General features: G+C 35.6%; 1 protein-coding gene across 1 annotated transcript in view; it reads left to right on the top strand.

Annotated features, from left to right (window-relative positions):
* The window catches only part of DNAJC22 (DnaJ heat shock protein family (Hsp40) member C22), a 75,672-nt gene that overhangs the window by 55,894 nt on the left and 386 nt on the right, over positions 1-19,392 (top strand). The gene's annotated exons all lie outside the window — the stretch shown is intronic.

Genomic DNA, 19,392 nt, shown 5'->3' with positions numbered 1-19,392 from the left:
ATAATAGGTCCATAGTGGAAATGTGTCAGCCACTCATTAATCTGCTCTGTTTTTCTGCTCTAATCCTCTTCACCCTTCAATAGTTGTGGCCCTTGATTCCTAGGGGTTTATATTGAAATGGACCTAATGTAGACACCCAGTTGACTTTAGCTTTATTGCAACTTGCAACTCAAATGATTTAGCAGCCCCAGGTTTTTTAGCCGCAGGAACTATTGACATGCAGCCTCCTCCTTAGCTGACCTTGTGCTCTTGAGGGCCATTTTGGCTAAGTAGTTCTGCCAGATTCTTTCATCCTGGACAGCCTTTAAAAATGATCTCAGTAGCCCTCCAAGTTTCTGAGGATTGTGAAGTTCCAAGAGATCACTAATACTCTTTTTACTTGATGGTGGAGTCTTTGACCATGGAAACCTCTGAAACAAAGAAAAATAAGAAATGGCCTTCAGTCCTATGTTGTACTTACAAAGAATTTTATACCATTTAAATTAAATCCATAAACACTTCGTACAAAGATGGAAAGAAGTGATGGTGGTGAAAAATATATTTGAAATCACTGAGGAAGAATAAGAAATAAGATAGACTTGGAGACTATATTACATGTCTTGAATTCTTTCTGTGAGAAAGAAACCAGTAGTTTCGGACCATGTAGGTATAACAGTAAATATGGAATGAAATGAAATATTGATATATGAATCATTCTTGAGACAGATGTCTGCATACAGTCATACCGGTGATTAGTCAGAACAAAGATAAAAAACAAAAAACTAGAAAGGGAACTTAGGGCTGGTATTTGCATCTCTATCTATCACTGCCTTGAAACTTCTCTCTGGACCTCATTTCATTTATATAATGAAAAGATTGGTCTCATTCTGTATGGTCCATTCCAGTTCTAAATCTCTGATTCCAGAAGGTGGAAAAATGAGAAAAAGAGATTTGATGCTAAGACATAACATTGTTATTGATAATGAAAAATGGATAATGGATAATGGAAAGGATATTCACATTAAGAAACATTGATTTGTCAGAGATAGTTCTAAATTCACCACCCTTCAGGTTCAGATTCTATGTTTGGATGAAATGAGGTATTTGAAAGTCACTGGACAGTTAAGGCAAGGATATGCAACAAGCATAACTTCTCTGAACACTTCCCCTTCCCCCATTTTCTCTACATGGAGATACAGCTTATTACAGAGAAATCATAAGGTTCTGCAGACACAGTGATCCCGAGACTTGAGTTCTACATGTGTAGGATCCATTAACACTATAATCCCAGAAGCTAAAACAGGGAATAATTTGCAATAATTTTTGGAGGGTTGGATTTCAGGGTCTTGGTTGGAGTTATCTCAGAACATATCCCCAAGGCCCTCTTGTATGTCTTTGCATCAGGACCCTGTTTGAGTTTGTCAGTTATTACATAACCACCTTTTCAACCATGGTCTGAACATGAAAGTGAGTAACCATGCAGTGTCCACCTAGTTCTGAATATTTCCTAAAGCCCTTGTGTAGCTTTTGTTGGGTGTACTCATTCTTCCATATGGGAGGTTTCAGCCATAGTTCAAGTGCTATCCAGAGCTTCAAAGCCTATCCAAGTCCTCAATTAAGCCATATCAAGGTGAGAAAACCTACTATCAGCAAGCTCGTGCAGGCCAAGAGAGACAAATGATGCTTTTGCAGCCTGGACAGGCAGAACTTACTAATGGGTATAGCCAAGACAAAAAAAAAAAAATCATAAGGCAGTTCAGGTGTTCTTGATCACCAGAGAACAAATCCTAATGTCCAGGAGATAAAAGAAGATGGACAATAGAATTTAGAGTCTTTTTGCCTTTAGATACATGACCCAGACCTCTCCAGGGGCACAAATGCTACTGGTTTTCTAAGACAACCCCAAATGCCTTCCTTATCCTGAAGGAGACACTAGCAAAAACTGGGAGCAATTTATCATAAATCTGAGTGCTTATTTAAAGCATATTTCAAGGATCCAGGAGGTTACTGAACTTACAGCTAGCAAAGGAAATGACTTTGGGATCCCATCTCAACCAAACAAGCAGAGAAGCTCATACCTGCCCCCAGCCAGAATGAGAAAGGTCTTATTATAGTTCAGATGCTCCCTGAAACAGAAAGTAAGTTAAAATACCCAGGATCTAAAGAAGGAAGTGATTACAATCTTAACTAATGCTTTGGAGTACTTGTGTGGGTCATTTTTTCCAGATTTAGCAGAGCTTTCAGAGATTCTAGAGTCTTAACAACCCAGAGCAATCCCAGCTTACTGCCCCCCCCCCATATCTGAGGACAGCAGGACTCTCTGGGGAGTAGTTGTCATGGGTACAGCCAGTTTAACAGATTCACTTGCCAATACACATTTAGTAATACCCAATTCCTAGTCCTAGAACAATTAAATTTAACAGTTGTTAGGCTTTTTGGGGGAAAGAAAAGAAGATCAAAGAAAGGGGAGAGATGAGTGAATACTAATTACAATAAAAGCAATGTCATCTGGGCTTCATTAGGACTGCTTAAACTTTGTCAAAAAGTAATCAAAATATAAACCTAAAATAAAAATAAACAGGGCAGTATATGTGACTTATGTGCTCTTCAGAAATCCAAATGACTCTTTAATGCCTTTAAATGACCAGGAATTTTTGTAAGATAATCTAGTCAGGTTCCACAGTTTCTTATGAAGGAAAGCTAATTCTTTAAGAAGAGGAGGCTATCTTAGGGTTTTTTTGTTTTGTTTTGTTTTGGAGGAGTATAGTAGAGAAGCTGCATCAAGGAAATACATTAAATATAAGTCCTATCATACCGATATAAATAATCATAAGGAGATCAAAATGACCCCAAGGTCACATAGCTAGGTAATTATTAAGTGTTTGAGGCTGGATTTGAACTAGAGTCCTCCTGACTCCAGAGTCAGTGCTCTATCCACTGCACCATCCAGCTGCCCCACATAGGCATATTTTTAAGTAACATAATTTCCTTCCACCTTCCCTTTCCACCCCCCTCCCCTCTGTGGCAAAGTCAGATGGATATTATACATACACATTTGTGTTTAACATATTTACAGATTTGTCATTTTCAGTATTAGGAATTAGGATTAAGGAACAAGAAAGAAAACCATGAGAGAAAAGAAATATAGAAGAGAAATTTTTTAAAAGGTAATGTAGTGTTCATTAGATTCTGTAGTGGTTTTTTTTGTTTTTTGTTTTTTTTTTTGCTTTGGATGAAACCATTTTTAAGAAAGTTTGATTAGAGGATCAACTAAAGTCACCTGAAGGATTTCAGAAATGAAAATGAAAGGATGCCAACAACAAAAAAAAAATGGAAAAGATTTTCAGAGATTTTTTAAACATACTAAACCATTAGGGATTGCAAAAGCTTGAACTTTAACTAGTTCTGGATATGCATATAGAGAAAAGGGCTCTGAAGAGTTCAAATGTAGGGAAAACAACCAAATTATACACACAGTTTTACATAGAGGAATACTATGCTAAGAACAACCCAATTGTGAGAATGTTAAGGTATTTGAAAGGTTTATAAAAATTTTTGGATCGAGACTTTATTACTTCTCTGCCACCCCAGCCCTCAAAAAGCGGTCAAGAGAATACCAATTACTGATAGAATTAAGGTAGAAGAGATGGTTCTTATGGAAGGTGAAGTTTTCCAGTTGCTGTAGATGTCTGTGGGTGACATGCATTAACCCTGGGACATTGCAGAGCATTCTCTGCTTAAAAAACTTTAGCATTTCCATTCACATAGGAAAAATTAAGTGGATTAAACATATCTGTGGTTGAGATAGCAATATATAGTTAGATGGGCAACCTCTAGAGGTTCTCCATCTGTTATCTATCTCCATCCATCCACAGATATATCTGGAATAAATAGTACAAATGGACCAGTTGAACCTGCCTACAGTCTTTTCCCCTGTTACTTTTAAACACACCCAGATCTCCTTAAAAAGCTTTCACTATCAGGGAAACCTGGAAGGATTTGCATGAACTGATGCTGAGTGAGATGAGCAGAACCAGAAAAATACTGTACACCCTTACAGCAACATGGGAGTGATGTTCAACCTTGAAGGACTTGCACATTGCATCAGCGCAACAATTGGGAACAATTTTTGGCTGTCTGCAAAGGAGAGTACCATCTGTATCCAGATAAGGAGCTGTGGAGTTTGAACAAAGTACAAGGACTATTCCCTTTAATTCGGAAAAAAAAAAACCCAGATGTCTTATTGTTTGATCTGGTTACCTCTGAGAATTCTGTTCTCTTTAAGGTTATGATTTCTCTCTCATCACACCCAATTTGGATCAAGGTACAACATGGAAACAAAGTAAAGACTGATGGAGTGCTATCTGTGGGGTGGGGGTGGGGGGAGGGAAGCAAGATTGGGGGAAAATTGTAAAACTCAAATAATATCTTTAATAAAAATGAAAAAAAAGCTTTCACTAGACCATCACATCCTTTTGTTTTTAATCCTGTATTTCTCTCACAGCTTAGAAAAGGAATTCTCTTTATATCTTTGCTTCTTCTCCCACTTCTCAAATCTGCAGTCTACTTTTTTAGTAATATCACTCAGTAAAACCAGTGTCTTCAAACTTATCAATATATGTCTTAATTGCCAAATCTGATGACCTCAGTTCTCTTTCTCCTTAAGAGCATTTGACACTCTCATTTTGGTTTCTCTCCCCTTGTTAGGTTTTTGTGAAATATTCTCTGTAGATTCTCCTACCTGACTATTTTCTCTCCTTTGCTTGGTTAGTATATCTAAATGACTCCTTTTTTCTGTGAGTGTAACTAAAGATCCTGTCCTTGATCTCTTTTCTCTCTATTGGTGACCATATCAGTTCATAAAGTAGACTAGGGCTAATGAGGTCAGGCTGGTCCTTAAGTTTTGAGATTGTAACAAAATGAAACACGTAGTATAATAGTTTTAACTTTTTAAACTAACAGTTAAAAGATTTACTTAGCTGTAGCAAAGAAAGAAAATTCAGAGTAGGGGAGTGGATTTTTATTCAGGGGTACAATATTGATTCATTTGAGCAGTTTCCTTGCCTTTGTGTTGTCCATAATGGTTTGCTGGTCTGCCCTTAAGACCCTGTAGCAACTCCTCGTGGTTTTTTTTTGTATTTAGGTGACTTAGCCTTAGTCTCCTGATCCACTCAAGTCTCAAGGACAGTTTAATACCTCCCAAGTATAGCAAGGCTTTATGGATCCTTGTTCCAATTCCCTCACTTGTAGGTCAGATACCTAGAGTGCCCCTAGCTACATCCACCCCTCAGAATTCTGGGGCTACCCTAGAATGATTTGGGTGTAAGCCTTCTAATGTTAATAACTTGAACAACTCCCATTCTGTTTTCTCTCCAGTATTATCATCAGTGATTATTTCTCCAATATCAATTAAACTGATAGTCATCAATGAGCTTTTACAAAGTTAATTACAAAAAAACTCATTTTTATAAAATTATTTTTGGAAAGAGCAGGAAACAAAGTATAGTAATGTCTCCCTGAACTAAGTTGTATTCTTTTGATATCTTCTACATCCTGGTTCTCAGGGATGGTAGTAGGCTTTAATTCAGATCAGCTACTACTACAGACATTGATCCTTCCAAATTCACTGCTTGAAAATGTCGTAACTGATGGATAAAGTAGCTTTCTTACAGGACACAACATCTTGTCAGTGAGTTATTAATCTACTGTTGGCCTGGGTCAAGCAGGTTGCTTCTTAAGGTTATCTCATTCTTGGACTTAACTGCTAGACATCTTGTGATTCTTTTGATCTTTTGAGATCTCACAAGGCCCAGTCACATACATATATGCACAATATAGCCGCATCCCAGACATAGGCTTGTCTAGTAGTGTTGAAGAAGGAGCGCTCTTCCACCAGTCCTTTGTTCTTAAATTTAATTCAGTGAGAAGGAAAGAGAACATTTAAAATCTTGTAAAGGTCTTTTCTTTCACCAAGTATTAAGTAGATACAGTATATCCAAGTTTTCTCTGAAGTGGACTTCAGGGCTCCTCCATTCTGCATTGTTATGTACTTTTGGAGCTGGGTAACCTAAATTATAAGCCCCTACAAGATGTCATTGATCAATTTTCTCCTCTTATGTCCAATTACATAAGGGAAAGAAGCAAAGGATACTGGTAGCTATTTCTCCTTCCACAGCATATTTGTTTAACCCCAAGCAAATGGCTGTAAGGTCTTTCTGCCTAGCTCCTGGACACACCCCTGAGCTTTAGTCCTACATCACTAGCTGCCCCATTGGACAGTTCAAACCAGATAATCATTAGGCAACTCAAACTCGACAAGCCCAAAACAATTCATTATACTTCGCTTCCGATCCACGCTTCCAAAATTAGTCACCCAAATTTGCAGGCTTAATGTCATTCTTAATTCTTCACTCCGCTTCAACCCACACATATATATATATATATAACCAAATGCCTGAACTTATAATTTCTACTTCCGCAATATCACTCTATTTTGTCTCCCTTTTTATTAGCTTTAGTCACCTTATGCCTGGCTATTACAGCGGTCCCCTAGTTGCTTGTCATCTATCCCTTCACCATCCAAACTTCAACCTAAGTGGTCTTAATTCAAATGCAGTTTTGTTCTTTCTGCTACTCAATAAGCTTCAAAGATTTCCCCTTATTCTTAGGATAAAGTACAAATGTCTGCATTTTAAAGCTTTTTACAGGGGACAGCTAGGTGGCAGTCGATAGAGCACTGGCCCTGGAGTCAGGAGGACCTGTGTTCAAATCTGGCCTTAGACACTTAATAATTACCTAGCTGTGTGACCTTGGGCAAGTCACTTAACCCTATTGCCTTGCAAAAACTAAAAAAAACACAGTCAGCAAAAAAAAGTTAAAAAAATTTTTTTACAATCTAGTTCCAACCTATCTTTCCAATTTCCTCTTACTGTTTCTTATATATGGTACATCTCTTGCTTTTTCTTTACTCCTTGAAACCCCAATATTAAGATAGGATCCCTTTACAGCTAAGAATCCCTAGTTTCCTTGAAAGTTCTGTTCTAAGTACTATATCATAACAGGAAGCCTTTCCTGATTACCATCAGCTGATAGTGCTTCTTCCCCTATTACCTTTTATGTATTTTGCATATATGTAGGCATTCAATAAATACTTGATTAATTGATTGAGACCAGAATTTAAAAAGAGGAGTATAGACTTTATCTTCAGCAGATTGCAAACTTTTTAAGGCCTCAGAGTTTCCCCAGAAAACAGGTCTACCAGTATTTGACTGGTAATATTGATTGACTTCAAGATAAGGAGCACTAGGGGGCAGCTAGGTGTTGCAGTGTATACATAGAGCACCAACCCTGGAGTCAGAGGGACCTCAGTCACTTAATAATTGCCTAGCTTGTGATCTTGGGCAAGTCGCTTAAACCCCATTGCCTTAAATTAAAAAACAAAGAATTAAAACAAAAGATAAGGAACACTAGGCCTTTGGGGGTTGAACAAGAGTGTTATACAGAGGGAGGTGAAGCAGTTTGGTTCTGAGTAGACTGCATTATAAAAAAAAATAAGAAACTTTGAGGAAGTACTGGGAGTAATATAGATGAGAACTAGGGTCTCCAATAGAGATCGAGGATTAGTGAAAATGATTGAATTCACATAAGCCCTGGGATTTTGAACTGCTCAGGATTTATTAAAGAAGGCTTACAAAGTATACAGATTAAAACTACTAGAAAAGCAGTAAGCACTTTGAGGACAGGCTAGGCAAAATTTGAGAGAGAGAGGGAGTGAGGGAGAGAGAGAAAGGACAGACTCTGGTCACAAGGTTTGGGGGCCCATGGTGCTCTAGAGGTGCCTTGGTTGGGAGCACGAGGCCTAGGAAAGAGAGTGAGAGAAAGCCATTCTTGCAAGGTAGAGTCAAGAAGAAGCAAGAAGGTGCGGCATTTTTTCTTAAATATACTTTCATAGTGGGTTGGACAGAGGGTGATACTTGGGAGTGGTCTAGCACCTTGCTCAGGTATTCTCCAGTGGACAAGCTACATACTGGTCCTTCCTATCCAAAGATGTATGACCTCTAAGTTCAACATGTCATTTCCTGTCATGCCAGTGACATGGGCAAGATCAGGTAGCTGGAAACTGGAAGCTGGGGGAAGGGGGAAGTGGTAGGAAAGGTGGAAAATCCAAGGCCACTCTCATCCTGTTATGGAGTTAATTAGAACAACAGAATTTCCCAATATAGGTACAAATAATATTTTTCCTTCCACAGAATTTGTTTCCAATCACAGCATCTTCCCTGCATTAAAAGAGGTCATCAGGAAAATGTCTGATTTGAAAAGAATATGGGCTAATCACATATTAAGGAACTTTGGAGGTAGAAAAGAACAGAATGAGAAAGTGTTGAAGAATTGTTTCTGTCATCTCTGAGAATATCCAGCTAGATGATGTCATATCTCCATTTATTTATTTGAATGCTTAGTGGTTACCCATTAAGGATATATAGCTTTAGGGGCAGCTAGGTGGCAGTAGATAAAGCACCGGCCTTGGAGTCAGGAGTAACTGGGTTCAAATCCGGTCTCAGACACTTAATAATTACCTAGCTGTGTGGCCTTGGGCAAGCCACTTAACCCCATTTGCCTTGCAAAAACCTAAAAAAAAAAAAGGATATAAAGCTTAGAGACCATCTAGTCCATTATTTATAGAAAATGGGATTCAGGCAAAAAAAGAGGTTGAATAACTTATTCATTATCTCATAGTATGTGACAGAGCCAGGATATGAACCTCGGTTTCTGATTCCAAACCCATCAACTGAATGGTTAGTTGTATGGTAGCTTCCATTTTAATTTCCCAATGTGGGGAAAACCAAATTTAAGCTATTATGGCAGGAATTTAAATGTTTTAAAAGTGGGCGTTCATACATTTGGGAAAAAATTGATATATAAGGTACATTTGGTGTTGGTCTTAAACACCATTTTACCCTATTCCTTTTTTTTTGAAACCTTGGGTCACCTCTTTCTTAAGGCTAACTTTTCCTAAAGAAGTAATAAAATATCCTATTTTCCCATGAAGAAAACCCTCATTTTTTTTAAGGTCCTTGAGATTTAGTCATTTGTAGTTAGAATGCATTGTTTTTTCTTATTGGTGTTTCCTTTAAATTACACCAATACATAAAAAAAATACAGGTTTTATCTTAATTGATATCCCATCCCTTTTATTTTCTGGATTGACATTTTTCTTTAACTTGCCTTTTGTTGAGTTTATAAAACTACTAATAAAGGTTTGGTGCTGTGTGAACATCTTTTAAACTATATTTTCATCTTGACCCTTATATGGGCAACTAGGTGATGGACCTGGAATGAGAAAAACCCAACTTCAGATGCAGCCTCAGGCATTTACTTAACAGTGTGACCACACTGGAGAAGTAAAATAACCTTTCTGTCTCGGTTTTTCTCATCTGAGATATATTTTCTCATCTTTTTCTCATCTACCTCTCAGAATTGCTATGAGGATCACATATGTAATTATTAGCTTCTATTAGCAATAATAATTTAGATTTAGTTGCTCATATCAGTTTTATTCACAGTTGTACAAAACTCCCATGATTTTGTCTTATTTTTCTAAGATAAGATTTTATTGATCTGTAATTGCTGTTAAATAACTTTCATTTTTTAGGCTAGAATTCTTCTGATTTTCTATTATTATTCTAATCATTCTGATGTGAGAATATAGTACATTTGCACAAATATATTAGCATGCAAAAATGAGAATTGTAGGTGATCAACTTTTCTCTCATTTCACTGTTAAAATGCTACAAATGAAAATTTAGATTTTAATCACTATAAACTGAAAGTAAAATAGAGTGAGGTGTTTAATTATGATATTCATTTCTTTTGGTATTAGGGACAGCTGTTAAGAGACTGACTTTAAAATCAAATTATGTAAGGTAAAGGTTTCAAAAACTTGATTATTGAATAGAATTTTAAATGGGAGTCATAAAAATTAAAGATACAAGGGCATTTAGAAATCATCAGGTTTAAACCCTTCAGTACATTTAAAAAATATTTTCCTCAAATTTAATTTTGTTGATTCTTGGCTTTTTAAAATTTAATTTTTTTAGTGAATAAAAATCCCATTTCTGTCCTTTTCATTTTCCTTCAACAAAAAAGGAAAAACCAAACTCTTTGTAGTAAATATGTACAAGTCAAGCAAAATTCTTGCTTTGACCATGACCAAAAAGTGTATCTCATTCTATATCCTTTATTATATCATTACGGGTCTTATGGAATTGTTCAAATCATTCATTTTATATATGAATATCCTGAGGCTGAGAGGAGTAAATAACTTGTCTGATATTACATGGCTAGTAGATAATTGATCTCCAACAATATTCAGCTCATTGCTGTTTTGTTTTTTGTTTTTTTAGGTTTTTTGCAAGGCAAATGGGGTTAAGTGGCTTGCCCAAGGCCACACAGCTAGGTAATTATTAAGTGTCTGAGACTGGATTTGAACCCAGGTACTCCTGACTCCAGGCCCGGTGCTTTATCCACTACGCCACCTAGCTGCCCCAGCTCATTGCTTTTTCTATAGTATCATATTGGCCTCCCATTGCCTATTTCTAGAGGGGGTATGTTTACTTTTTTTTTTTGAGTTATTACAATTGTTTAAATTTTGTTCAAAACACAAATTGTATATCCAGCTAGAAATCCAAAGGCAAAAACGATTCCATTTACGTTCAGTGCTTCTCTCAACTTTATCCTAATTTCTTATGCTGACCTGTAATATATCAAAACCATGATGAGATAAGTCTCTATGTGAAAGAAATGAGTCCAAAGCAAGAGTGGAGGGTTTTATAGAGAAAATTACTTTGATGTCTTGACTAATGAAAAATTGTAAACATGGATGGAAAGACAAAATGAAGATGTTGTAGTTGAATGGAACAGCATAAATCCTAAAGGCAGAAATTAATGAATGTAAAATATATGTACCCTTCTATTCTCCTTGCTGTTTGTTACTGCTCTAGTAAGGCATTCATTACCACTTGAACTTTTTATAATTCTCCTTTCAAAATTCTTACTTTCACTTTTCTCTTGAATTTTAAGAGATTTGGGCAGTTTATTTTCATGATTTCTTGCTTCAAAAATTTCATGATTGATTTATTTTAGCATTCTTTTTAAATTTTGAGTTCTAAATTCTTTCTCTTCCTCCTATTCTTTTTCTTACCCGTTGAGAATATACACAATCTGGTGTCAATTATATTTATGAATTCATGTAAAACATGTTTCCATATTAGCCATATTTCAAAAAAAGCAAAAGAAATAAAACAAGAAAATTATACCTCAGTTTGTACTGAAAGTTCATCAGTTCTCTCTTGAATTAATTTCTTTAATTTTGAATTTTACAATTTTTTTCCCCTAATCTCACTTACTTCCCTCCACCTCCCACAGAAGGCAATCTGTTAGTCTTTACATTGCTTCCATGCAATACATTGATCTAAGTTGAATGTGTTCATAGAGAAATCATATCCTTAAGGAAAAAAAAGAAAATATAAGAGATAGAAAAATTACATAATAAGATTACAGGGTTTTTTTCTTTTTAAATTAAAAGTAATAGTCTTTTGTTTTTGTTCAAATTCTGCAATTCTTTTTCCTGGATGCAGATGGTATTCTCCATCGTAGATACCCCAAAATTGTCCCTGATTATTGCATTGATAGAATGAGCAAGTCCATTAAAAGGTTGATCATCACCCCTATGTTGCTGTTATAGTATACAATGGTCTTTTGGTTCTGCTTATCTCACTCAGCATCAGTTCATGCAGATCTCTCCAGGCTTCTCTGAATTCCTATCCCATTTGGTTTCTAATAGAACAGTGGTATTCCATAATGTACACATACCACAATTTGTTCAGTCATTCCCTAACTGATGGACATTCACTCAATTTCTAATTCTTTGCCACCACAAACAGAGCTATTATGAATATGTTTGCACAGGTGATGTTTTTATACTTTTTCACTATCTCTTCAGGGTATAGACCCAGTAGTGGTATTGCTGGATCAAAGGGTATGCATATTTTTATTGCCCTTTGAATGTAATTCCAAATTGCTCTCCAGAAAGTTTGGATGAGTTCACAGTTCCACCAGCAATGCATTAGAGTCCCATATTTCCCACATCCCTTCCAACATTGATCATTGTCCTTTCTCATCATATTGACCAGTCTGAGAGATTTGAGGTGGTACCTCAAAGATGCTTTAACTTGCATTTCTCTAATCAGTAATGGTTTAGGGAAATTTTTCATATGACTATGGATTGCTTTGATTTCCTCATCTGTAAATTGCCTCTACATATCCTTTGATCATTTGTCAATTGGGGAGGGATTGTTTTTTTTTTATAAATTTGACTCAGTTCCTTATATATATTATTTTAATTTCTATACATATTATATGTAATATTTATATATATATTATATATTTTATTTGTGCAAAAGCCTTTTAATGTAATCAAAATCAACTAGTTGTTTTTAATGATGTTCTCTATCTCTTCTTTGGTCATAAACTGCTTCCCTTTCCATAGATCTGACAGCTAAACTATTTCTTGATCTCCTAGTTTGCTTATAATATTGTCTTTTATGTCTAAATCCTGTATCCCTTTTGATTTTAACTTGGAATAGGGTATGAGATGTTGGTCTAATCTAAGTTTCTGCCATATTAACTTCATTTTCTTATCAGTTTTTATCAAAGAGAGTGTTTTTATCCCAGAAACTTTATCAAGGCTTGTGTTTAAATCATATACTCATTTCTTTTTTGTTGTTTACAAAAGAAAAAATTTTATTTATTTTGAGTTTCACAATTTTTCCCATAATCTTGCTTCCCTCCCCCCCCACAGAATGCAGTCTTAGTCTTTACTTTGTTTCCATAGTATACATTGATCTAAGTTGAATGTGATGAGAGAGAAATAAAGTATAAGAGATAGCAAAATTAAATAGTAAGATAACTATTTTTTTTTAAATTAGAGGTAATAGTCTTTGGTCTTTTTCAAACTCCATGATTCTTTCTCTGGATACAGATGGTATTCTCCATCATAGATCATGTACCCATTTCAAACTTACCTTGGTAGAGGATGTAAAATATTGGTTTATGCCTAGTTTCTGTCACATTATTTTGCAGTTTTTGTTAAATAGTAAGTTTTTATCCCAGAAAATGGAGTCTTTGAGTTTATCAAATAGTAGATAATTATAATTATTTATTACTATTTCTTGTGAACCTAGCCTATTCTATTGAGCCACCATTCTATTTCTTAATCAGTAACAACTAGTTACAATGACAACTGCTGCTTTATAGTATAGTTTTAGATCTGGTAAGCGAGGCCACCTTCCTTTGGGCTTTTTATTCATTAATTACCTTGATATTCTTGATCTTTTAAGTTTTTCAAATAATTTTTCCTTGCTTTTTCTAGCTCTTTGAAATAATTTTTTTTGTAGTTTAATTTAGGTAGAATTGCCATTTTTATTATATTAGGCTGGCCTATTCATGAATGATTGATATTTGTCTAGTTGTTTAAGTCTGACTTTGTATGAAAAGTGTTTTGTAATTGTATTCATGTAATTACTGGATTTTGTCTTGGCAGGTAGACTTCCAGTATTTTTATATTGTCAAGTGATTTTGAATGGAATAACTCTTTCTATCTCTTGCCATTGGGCTTTGTTGGTAATATACAGAAATACTGATGATTTATGTGAGTTTATTTTATATCCTGCAACTTCTCTAATTATTTCAAGTAGTGTTTTAGTTGATTCTCTAATAACCATTATATCATATGCAATGAACAATAGTTTTGTTTCCGCATTACGTATTCTAATTCCTTTTTCCTTCTCTTATTGCTAAAACTAACATTTCTAGGACAATATTAAGTAGTAATGGCAATAACAAGCATGATTATTTCACCCTGATCTAGCTTATCCCTTTTCAAAGGTACACTCTTGCAGGCATCTTTTGTAGTGAGCTGCTTCTTGGGCACTTTACCACCTGTGGATTTACAAACTGTTTGCTATGTTTCACATAGATGACCCTAGTGTTCCCTAGTGCTAGAGAATGCAGTAATTGTAAACATAGTTAAAAAAATTCATTAACATTCTTTTTTAAAAATTTTTTTCAATTTTTTTCCAGTTAATATGCAGATAGTTTTCAGCATTCTTTAACTTTTGAGTTCTACATGTTTCTACCACCATCCTTTTATTCCCCCCCCTCACTATGGCAGCATACAAATCTGTTATAGGTTGTACATGTACAATCACATACTAAATAATTTCTTTATGAAAAGAGTTGACATGGCTAACACCACACAGCATCAACAGATATGACAGTCAGTTTCATACAGGAAATGCTTTACCAAAATCAGATTCATTTCTTAATCTACTGAGTACTGTCTGAGCATTGATGTTTTAGAGCAAAGTTTAAAGTCAACAAAACTATAAGAAAGGATAAAAATAAAATCATGTACTTAACAGTCCTAATGGGACCTATTCAAATAAACCATTGATTCTGGAAAAATGGGAAATGAATAAAGCAAAAAAAAAAAATTGTTGTAGACTACCACTTAATTATCTTTATTAGACTTTTTTTTTCAAGGCAATGGGGTTAAGTGGCTTGCCCAAGGCCACAGGCTAGGTAATTATTAAATGTCTGAGGTCGGATTTGAACCCAGGTACTCCTGACTCCAAGACCGGTGTTCTATCCACTGTGTCACCTAGCCACCCACACTTAGTAACTTTAAAAAGTTATTGTAACTTTCTACCCCTTCTCTCTGTTCATACATCTGTCACCTACCCTAGTTCAGCCTTTTATCCCCTCATGTTCGTAACTTCCTTATTGGATTCTTGACTCCCATTCTTTCTGTTCTTCAATCGATCCATGATCCACACAGTTGCTAAAATAATCTTATTCAATTCTAACCATATCACTCCTGATGAGAATATGTATTTCATTCTCTTTATCTCACTCCCTCTTTCATGCTTGGATTATCCCAGAAATCTTGGTACAGTCTTTTACTCCTCCTACCCCCCGATGTTGCAAAAGAAAAATAAATAAGGTCCCCCCCTTTTTTTTACATTTACAGAGCTTGTTGTTAGTATTAATTGTTTTTTGATTGATTGATAGAATTCACTTGAAATTCCTTCTGAATCTGTGTATCCTTCCCACCCTTTGGAAAATTTTTATAACTTGTTAAATTTATTTTTATGAGATTTGTTTATTTTATTTTGAGAAACTCTGAATTTACATTTTCATAAATATTCTGTAAGTTAGCAATTTTGTTGGTATTTTAATTGAGGAAAATAGTTTGATGGTCTTTTATTTCATCTTTCCTTGTAAATTATCCTTCATATTTTGTCAGTTGCCCACATAAACTGGCTGTTTGATTTCCTCCCTTAAATTATTTAACTACTTAATTTACTTTTTTTGTCTCTTCACCTCTGCCCCCCCCCCAAAAAAAAAATCCCCAAACCCAGATCTTTTATTTTCACTGGGTTTTTGGATTTTTTTTTGTTTCAAATTCAATAACATAGAGGTGGCTAGGTGGCACAGTGGATAGAACACCGGCCCTGGAGTCAGGAATATCTACCTGAGTTCAAATCCGGCCTCAGACACTTAATAATTACCTAGCTGTGTGACCTTTGGGCAAGCCATTTAACCCCATTGCCTTGCAAAAACCTAAAATAAAAAATAAAAAACCAAATAAGTTAACATCTTTGATTTCAAAATTTCTATTTTAGTGTTTAGTTCAGATTTTTATTTGTTGGTTTTATAGATATTTTAGGTTCATACCCAATTCTGCATTTCTCATTTTTTTTTTTTTTTTTTTGATGAAAGTGTATATATGCATTTTCCCTAGGAGCTGCTTTGGTACAGTCCCAAAAGTTGTCTCAGTGTTGTAATTGTCTTTGAAATTAGCTGTTTCACTGATTTGTCTTAGACCCACCTGTTCTTAAGGATTAAATTGTTTAGTCTCAGAGGCGTCTAGGTGGCATAGTGGATAAAGCACCCGCCCTGGAGTCAGGAGTACCTGGGTTCAAATCCAGTCCTAGCTGTGTGGCCTTGGGCAAGCCACTTAACCTCAGTTGCCTTGAAAAAAATTATTTAGTCTACAATTAATTTTTTTTTATTTAAAGACACTATTGAAAATAATTTGTATATAAAAGATGGATTTAATCTTTTTACTTTTTTACATTTACTTATGAGGCTTTTTATGTATTATGCAGTTGAGAAATATATGCTATGAGATGTACACATTAATGCACCACTGTGTGCAAGATTGACACTATTGAAAATAATTTGTATATAAAAGATGGATTTAATATTTTTACTTTTTACATTTACTTATGAGGCTTTTTATATATTATGCAGTTGAGAAATATATGCTATGAGATGTACACATTACTGCACCACTGTGTGCAAGATTGGACAATGAAAACAACTTGATAAAAAAGTACCTCAGTTTCACACATGTTAAATGGTTAAGAAACATAAATAGGGGCATATAGATGACAGAGTGGATAAAGTACCGACCCTGGAGTCAGGAGGACCCGAGTTCAAATTTGACCTGTTATTTAATTTCTGTATGATTTTGGGCAAGTCACTTAACCTCACCTTGTAAAAACCAAAAAAAAAAAAAAAAAAAGGAAATAAAGGAAGAAAGAAACATGTAACATGTTTAAAATGGTAACTGTCCTTGCTTTCTGTAAAACAAGATGTTCAAGTAAAAACTCCAGGTATAGGGATATTCCTGAGATTCAGACCAGACTTCTTCCATCCATAATTCCTATTGGATCAGGAGATATGCAAGAAATATGAAAAGTAGCTGAAATGGGCACAGGAAGATCTGCTGCTTGTGAATGATTGTGAAATAGGATATGCAGTTTGGGGCATTCTTATTACTTCCCTTAGAAGAAAGCAAGCATACATGAAACTTACCTCATACCCAAAGTGTTCCCTGTTGTGTTGGAACAAATTCATGTTTATAAACCATGAATTATATCAGAATATCCACTTTTCTTTTTTTTTTTAGGTTTTTGCAAGGCAAATGGGATTAAGCGGCTTGCCCAAGGCTACACAGCTAGGTAACTGTTAAGTGTCTGAGGCTGGATTTGAACTCAGGTACTCAAGACTCTAGGGCCGGTACTCTATCCACTGCGCCACCTAGCTGCCCCCATGAGTTATATCAGAACTGTTCTCAATAATATTTAGATATCTGTTATGTTTGATTTCTAAAAATTCTCTTCAGATCTTTAGTGTCTTTGTTGCTTATATTTTTGTAAGATTGATTTAGGTTTGAGTATGTTGTGTGGTCCTCAACTGTTAAGTTTTACTTTCTGCAATTTAAGTATTTAGATCTTTGCCATTTAATGCATGTATATCAGGAATTGATAATTGTTTATGTAAGTATAATGCAGTTCCCTGGTTTCAATCATGTCTGTTATTACTCTTGCCTTGTCCAAGATCATGATCACTGTATGGTAGGAGCAATATCTTAAGACCCTGAATCAGGCCAACTTAGTCTAGTTTTTCAAAGAAAGGTACTAGGTGGCGCAGTGGATAGAGCACCTGCCCTGGAGTCATGTAGATCTGAGTTCAAATCCAGACTTGGACACTTAATTACCTAGCTGTGTGTCCTTGGGCAAGTCACTTAACCCCATTGCCTTACCAAAAAAAAAAATGTACCAGAAACATTCTCCATATTTAATTGGCTCAGTGGACTAAAGCTTGGGCAATTGATATACCTTCTTGTTCACCTGAGTACAAAAACAGCCAGGACATGAAGGACTGGAGCTCTTCTCACATGGACTGAGGACTAACAGAGGAACCTACAGCAGAATTTTGTTCATCTGAATTATCTGTAGCCCCAGTAGCATTCTTCTGACTTGTTTTTTTCCCAGCTCAATGTGATTTAGATGCTCATCATCACATACGTATTCTTCATATACCTATTGATACTTTGATTTCTTCAAAATTTCCCACTTTCGCATTTTACTGGGAAATATTAAGTAATAAAGCTGTTTTGTAATAATGATCCTTAAAAATAAATAGACATGGATAAAAAAGCAATTAATTACCTAAAAATAAATTAATTTCACTTTACCTGTACTGAGAGGAATTCCTGGCATAATGGGTTGTTGTTTGTCCTTTGCTCTTGAAGAAGACCCTGAGTCATGGAGATGATACCATGACATGCAACTGAATTGGATTTAAGTGAGGAGGTGTTGTGCAAAGTTATTAGCCTTACTTTCTCCTCTGGAGCCATCTGGGTCCAGTAGCCAGATAGGGATCAGGACAGCTGCAGATGACCTTGTATGCAGTGGGAGACCTTGGCCTTTTAAAGCTGTGGTCTTCCTACTGGTATCACAGTTTGACTGAGGCAAAACCCATTCAGTGATTAGGCTGGGTAAAAGAGAGATGAGGCAAAGAGGCCACGAATGGCCTCTTTTGCTTAGTCCAAGAAAAAAATTTACACTTAATATCTTTTCTCCTAAATCCTCCCATCTTTCTAACTTCTTGTTACTGTCCAGGATACAACTACCCTCTCAGTCTTTCATGTAATCCTTGACTTCTCACTCCCTTTTCATAACCTTCCCCTTCCTTCCTTCCATCCGTTCTGTTTTCAAGAACTGTCAATTTTACCTTTGTAATACCTTTTTGAATATGCCCTCTTCCTTTTTCCAACACTTAGAGGATAAGATCCAGACTTCATCATCTCATACTTGAACTGTTGTGATAGATTTCTGGTTGTCTGCCAGCCATAAGGCTCTTCTTATTCTAGTCCATCTTTTATTTAGCTGCCAAAGTGATCTTCCTAAAGTTCACTCTGACAATTGCTCTCTTTCTGACCCCCCCCCATAAACTTCCCTATGTAGTAAGTTCAATGGCTCTCTTTCACTTCTAGGATCAAATACGAAATCTGTTTGATGTTCAAAGATCTTCATAAACTGCCCACCCCTCTTCAGTCTTCTTGCATCTTTCTTCCTTTGACATATTCTTTGGACCGGTGATACTAAATTCAACTCTCACTATGGACATTTTTACTGATTGTCCCTAAGCTTGCAATGCCCTTCCTCCTCAATGGTATCTCCTGGCTTCTCTTACTTTCAAATCCTATTTAAAATCTAATCTTCTGCAGGAAGCCTTTCCCAGTCCCCCTTGGTTATAGTGTCATATCTAGTTTATACTTTGTGACTATGTTTACATTAGACTATGAGCTTCTTGAGGACAGGAAACTGTCTTTTTATATCAGGCCCTTTGCACAGGGCCTGACATAATAGACAAAAAATAAAATTTGTTCATTGATTGACAGGTTAAGTGAGGATAAGTGAAAAGATGGTAGTGAAATAGATCCACAAGATGTAGAATGAAAGTTTTAGGTGAGATTGTAAATAGGTGGTTAAAGGAATT

This window comes from Macrotis lagotis, chromosome 2 (assembly GCF_037893015.1).
Source record: "Macrotis lagotis isolate mMagLag1 chromosome 2, bilby.v1.9.chrom.fasta, whole genome shotgun sequence".
In the NCBI taxonomy this organism is placed as follows: Eukaryota; Metazoa; Chordata; class Mammalia; order Peramelemorphia; family Peramelidae; genus Macrotis; species Macrotis lagotis.
This window is presented reverse-complemented; position numbering and strand designations above follow the sequence as displayed.